Source organism: Orycteropus afer, unplaced genomic scaffold, assembly GCF_000298275.1.
Source record: "Orycteropus afer afer isolate SDZICR_OR568_19922 unplaced genomic scaffold, OryAfe1.0 scaffold00019, whole genome shotgun sequence".
Lineage (NCBI taxonomy): Eukaryota > Metazoa > Chordata > Mammalia > Tubulidentata > Orycteropodidae > Orycteropus > Orycteropus afer.
The window spans coordinates 2,556,164-2,562,641 of record NW_006921606.1 but is presented as its reverse complement, the minus strand read 5'-3'; positions in this window follow the sequence as shown (position 1 = coordinate 2,562,641).

Below are 6,478 nucleotides of genomic sequence, written 5' to 3'. Positions count from 1 at the left end.
CCATCCTTTTCTATGCTGTGGAATAGTTATAATAGCATTGGTTTCAGTGACCTTTCAATTTCTTCTTTTGTTATGGGTCTGTTCAACTTTTCCACATCAGTCTGTGTTAACTTAGGTAAGTGGTGTGTTTCTAAAAACCTGTCCATTTCTTCTAGATTTTCTAATTTGTTGGAGTATAGTTCTTCATAGTATCCTGATATTATCCTTTTATTTTCTGTTGGTTCTGTTGTGGTGTCACCCAAATCATTCCTTATTCATGTTATTTGTATTCTCTCCCACATTTCCTTTGTTAAATTTGCCAGTGGTTTGCCAATTTTATTAATCTTTTCAAAGAACCAACCTCTAGTCTTGTTGATCTTTTCCATTTCCTTTCTATTTTCTGTTTCATTGATTTATGCTTGAATCTTTATTATTTACTCTCTTCTAGTGACTGTATAGGAGCTCTGGTAGCATAGTGCCTAAGGCACTTGACTGCTAACCAGAAGGCTGGTGGGTTCAAACCCACCAGCCACTCCTCAGAAGGAAGGTTGGGCAATCTACTTCCGTAGTGATTCTGCCTCAGAAACCCAAGGAGGGGTTGCTATGAGTCAGGTCCAACTTGACAGTACATAACAACAACAGTGACTGTATGCTTTTCTTGCTGTTTTTTTTTTTTTTTTATTTGTTTTTTTTTTTTTTCTAATTATTGGAGATGTTGGTTTAACGTGTTGATTTTGGCTCTTGTTTTTTGATGTGTACATTTATTGCTATAAATTAGCCTATGATCATCACTGCTTTTGCACCCTGTTTGGGGTTTGTTGGACTTCCTGAATGGATATATACTCATCTTTAATCATATCGGGGAAGTTCTCTTCCAGAAAATCTTGGACAATTTTCTCAGTGGTTTTCTTTTTCTTTCTGTTCTGGAATTCCAATTACATGTAGGTTACTCCTTGTGATGGTATCCCACATGAATCTTAGGCTTTCTTCATTTTGTTTTGATCTTTTTTTCTGATTGACCTCTTTCCAAAGAAGTATACAGGTATTTGTCTTCAATCTCATTAATTCTGTCTTCCAATGATTCAGTTCTACTCCTTTCCCCTTTCAATGTGTTATCTATTTCTGAAAAGTTAGTATTAATCTTCTGGATTTCTATTTGTTAGATTTTGAATCATTTCTAATTTTTCATTTATTTTGTCATTTTATTGTCTTCAGAAATTTTTCTAGGGTTTTTTCTGTGTTTTCTTTAATTTTGTCAGTGTTTTCCTTTACCTGTCTCTTAGTCCATTGAAGGTACCTAAATATAATTCTTTTGAATATCTTATCTGGGAGTTCCAATGCTGCTTCTTCCTCAGAGATGTGTTCTGGGTCTATATCCTGTTCCCTTGTTCCTACTGCTTTATCTTGCTTCTTTGTGTGGACTGTGATGGTCTATTGTCTCCAAGACATTGTGAGTTTGTTGTATTTATATTGAATTGGTGAATGTATGTTGGGTTGATTCACCCAAGAGTTTCATTTTCTTCTTCTTTTTTTTCCTTCTTTTTGTATCTTAGCCAGCAGGATACTGTGCTCCTCCATTCACTAGTTGTCAGCACTTATGCATTCACCATCTGTGGCTTGTTGGTGTGATAAAGAATGAGAGCAGTTAAGGGTGACAGGCTTTTATTGGTGGTTGAGTATTTTTGGCCAGTTGGTGCAGAAGGAGGTGGTGGCTCTCACTCAATAAGTGGAGCTGCAGGAGGTGCAGGTGTGGTTGGGTCAAATGGGCATGGTTGCGGCAGGGCACCCAGGCTCGTCAGAGCACACAGATTAGGATGGAATTCCTGCCGGCCCAGAAGATGGGTGGGAGTGAGGGATGACCACACCTCTGTTCACCAAGAGGTTGTAGGGTATAAGAGTAATAAGATGAATGTCGCACCTTTGCAGTACTCAGTATCCGGAACATCCTTATGGTCCCTAGCAAGTGGAGCCTATGCTTAGGTCCCCAGAATCTGAGAAAATGCTGTTGTTTTAAATATCCCAAATAGTTGAACTTCTTGTAAATATCCAAAATGGCTGCACCCTACAAACAGCCAAAAGTCCACAGCTCATCCTGTCTCCCTCTTTGCCCTTTTATTCATCAGCCATCAGTGTAGTCCGCCATGCAGCCCCTGGCTAGCAGGGGTGATTTTTAGGTTAATTCTTGGGTCCTAACATCACTTGGCAATATCTAAGCTGTCCATGCCATCAGGATTGCTAACAGTCTGCAGCTCTGTATGTCTCCTTTTTTGGTGTTCTCACGCAGGTTCTTCTACTAGTTGAGTTTAGTCCACTTCTGTATTCTTTCTTTCGAAACTCAGAGCTCCAGGATTATGTTCTGTGTTACTTGGTTCCTCTTTTCTTTGGTGAAGAGGGTCTATGTAGTTTGTCTCCCTATTCTGCCAACTTACAGAAATCTCTCCTTGACCTTTTACAATAATGAACTAATACAATATTTGCCCTTCTGCGATTGATTTATTTCATTCAGCATAGTGTCCTCCAAGTTTATCCATGTTATGGAGTGTTTTGCAGGTTCTACATTATTCTTTAGTGTTGCATAGTATTCCATTGTGTGTATGCACCATGGTTTGCATATCCATTCTGCTATTCATGGGCACCTAGGTTGTTTCTATTTTTTTTTGCTATTGTAAATATTGCTGCAATGAACATGGGCATGCATATATCTGTTCTTGTCCTGACTTTCACCTCTTTAGGATATATACCTAGTAATGGAATTGCTGATGAAATGGTATTTCTAATTCCAACTTTTTAAGGAATCATCATACTGCTTTCCACAATGGTTGTATCATTTGATAGTCCCACCAGCAGTGTTTGAAAGTCCCAAATTCTCCACATTCTTGCCAGTATTTATTTGTCTTTTTGAACTTTGCCATTAGTGCTTGGGTGAGGTGGTATCTCATTGTTTTGATTTGCATTTTTCTAATAGCTAATGATCATGAACATTTCTTCATGTGTTTTTTGGCCACAAACACTTGGTTAAGTGTCCTCTTGGTTAAGTATCTGTTCATATCTTCTACCCAATTTTGAATTGGATTGTCTTTTTGTTGTTGAGGTGCTGGAGTTTTCTATACATTTTAGAGATAAGTCCCTTGTCAGATATATTGTTGCCAAATATCTTTTCCAAATCTGTAGATCCTCTTTTGACTCTTTTGGAGAAGTCTTTTGAAGCACATAAAAATTTGATTTTTAGAAGGTCCCATTCATCTAGTTTATCTTCTGCTGTTTGTGCATCTTGGGTTGTGCTTGACAGTCTATTTATGCCATAAATATTTTCCCCTAATTTTTCCTTGAGGAACTTTGTAGTTTTAGGTTTCACATTTAAGTCTTTGATCCATCTGGAGTTAGTTTTTGTGTATGGTGTGAGGTACAGATCTTGTTTCATTTTTTCTGCAAATGGATATCCAATTTTGCCAGCACCATTTGTTAAGGAGACCATCTCTTCCCCCATTCAATGGATTTTAGCCCTTTGTCAAAAACAAGCTGACCATAGGTCGATGGATCTATTTCTGGGTTCTCAGTTCTGTTCACTGGTCTAAGTGTCTATCGTTGTACCCATTCCAGGCTGTTTTGACTACTGAAACAACACAGTTTTGATGCTTTTTGTCTTGTCCTGGGCTGCAGTCTGCCCTGTGATTGGCATTCACTTTGTAAGGATTGGTCAATATACTATGCAAATAAAGTGACTCTAGCCTACTATGCAAATGAAGTATCTGTGCCCTACCAAGAGGGGATTGTAGACCCTCACACTGGGCAGGCCATGCCTTGAAATTGACTATGAGAATGTGTATGTAAGCAGCCAGCCCCACAGAGGTTTGAGACAGAAATAAGCAGGAAGAGAAGTAGCAGGAAGCAGCAGAAGGAAGAAAGCAGAAAGAAGCAGGTAGAGAGAAAGAAAAATGGTAAGGAACCTCCTAAAAGAGCTATAATATGGGTCAAGGGTCAAGGACGGTAACACTGAAGATGGTGACAGGCCCAGAAGGGGCCCAGCAGCAGAACCAACAGTGATCAGATGGCAGGGTTGAGAGAAGCCTGTCTTCAGGGGGCTGAGTGGAGACTGTCCTGAGTGTGCTGACAGAAGCACATCAAGAGGCTGGGAGGAGGCCTATCCTGCCAAGAGGAGCTGAGAGAACTGTCCTGCACTGAAGAAGGAACACATTGCCTGAATGCTTCCTGATCCTGAGTTGTATCTTGTTCCTTAATACTTAACTGTAAATATGGCCTATGCATTTTGTGTGGCCATTGCAATAGCTTATCAAACCCAGAAAGAAGTAGAGTGCCATTGGGCGGATGGCTGGTGTCAGAATTGGTAAAATGTTTGGATAGTGGAGGTATGTCTCACCTCCACCTCATAGGGATCACTCTTGGACTGATCTTGGTTCACATTATCCCCCCTGACATTAGGCAAGGTCTTACACCACCATTTTGCACTCTTCATGTACATAGTTATCTTTGTGCACTGGACAGTACATTAAAAATTATTTATAGAAACAATTTGAAGTCTAGGCTCATGTGATCTTCCTTCAGAAGCTTGTAATTACTTCTAAAAGGTACCCAACAACAGTTATAGGACTTAATTCCAGTGTGAGACTGAGCCACTTAGATGACAGAAAGCTAAAGCTGAAAAACTCTGCTAAGGCCTCCAGAATTCAAGTCCAAAGTCAGGGTGGGGAAGTTACTAAGGTCTCACCCTATCCATTTCCTCTACTGGGTATTATAGATTCTTTTTTGTATCAAATTGCTTGCTGGATCACATCAGGTTAATTCAGGACTGGCAGATTTCTTCTATCTATACCTCCATTCCCCATACTCTGCCCAGGGTAGCATCTAACCAGTTCTGGCTTTCTGAGTCCAGGCACTTCTCAACATACACTTCCATGTTACTATCTTCCAATAAGAAGGGAGCCTATTGGTCATCTTGGGCCTTTCCCATCACATATATTGCATCCTCTGAATTGGGCATTAATGTTACATCCTTACCCTTTTTGAAAAAATTTTTTATTGTGATTTGGGTTAAAGTTTACAGAGCAAATTCACTTTCCATACAGTAGCTCACATACACTTTGTTTCATGACATTGACTAAAATTTCCCACAATGCAACATCTCCCCTCCCACTTCCTCCCCATAGTTACCTCTTTCCTGTGTCCTTCTCTCCATACACTCCTGACCCGAGCTGTCTCCCTGTGCACACACTGCCCTTCTATTCTCCCATGATTGATCTCTCCAAGGAGTGTACCTACCTAATTTAAATGTTCAGCTCATATGCCTGTCTTTTGTTTGGCTGGAAGCCACAGGAGTGGGTTCAATTCCAGACCTAAAGGGCATCTAGAGGCCATAGTCTCAGTGGTTCCATCAGGCTCTATCAGACCAGCAAACCTGGTTGGTTTGGTTTTTTTTTAATGATTTTCAGTTTTGTTCTACCTTGATCTCCCACTGTATGCAGGATATCCTACCTACAGAATACCCCTCCAAGTGGTTGACAGCAGTAGCTGGTCCCATCTAGTTTTTCTGGTTTTGTAGTCGTATAGGCTGATGATTGCATGGTGTACCAGTTGCTTGGAATAACTGTTTCCATGTGTCTTTGGTTTTCTTCATTCTTCTTTGTTGTGGATGAGGTGAGACCCATGGTAGCATCTAGATGGCCGCTTGCAAGCTTTTAAGATCCCAGTCACTACTCACCAAAGTAGGATGTGGAACAATGCTTTTGTGTAGTATGTTATACCAATTGAGCTTGTACATCCTTAACTTTTAATGTTGGTCTTCATAAGACCCACCAGCTGTTATGGATTGAATTATGTTCCACAAAAAAACATATGCTGTAAATCCAAACTCTTTGCTGTGGTTATATCCTATTTGGGAAAGGGTCATCTTATGTTAATGAGGCAGGAGTACTGTAGGGTATGTCTTGAGTCAATCTCTTTTGAGATAAAAGAGATTAAACAAGCAAGCAAGTGAGCAGATACGGGTTGACAGATGCCAAGACACATGCAGATCTCCAAGGAACCAGGAAGCAGAAGCTGGAGAGAAGAGGACCGTACTCTAGAGCTGACAGAGAGAGAAAGCCTATTCCTAGAGCCAGTACTCTGAATTTGGACTTCTAGCCTCCTAAACTGTGAGAAAATAAATTACTGTTTGTTAAAGACATCCACTTGCGGTATTTCTATTATAGCAGCACTAGAGAACTAACACACTAGCATTTCTGGTATTAAAAAAAAATGAATTTACCATAAAACTCTTTTTGAGGAGATTTGATACTTATGTTCTGCTAAAATTCTGTGTCTAAACTTGTCTTAAACTTTTACACTGAAGATGGCGGACTAGGCACTAGGACTGCACAGACGCTCTTCAACAAAGAAAAGGGAAACCAATGAACACAGACACAGAAGATAATCTTGGACCCCTGAGCCTTGAAGGGAAGGATACAAAAGTGGAGTAAACCCCAACTAGCAGAATTTGCGTGAA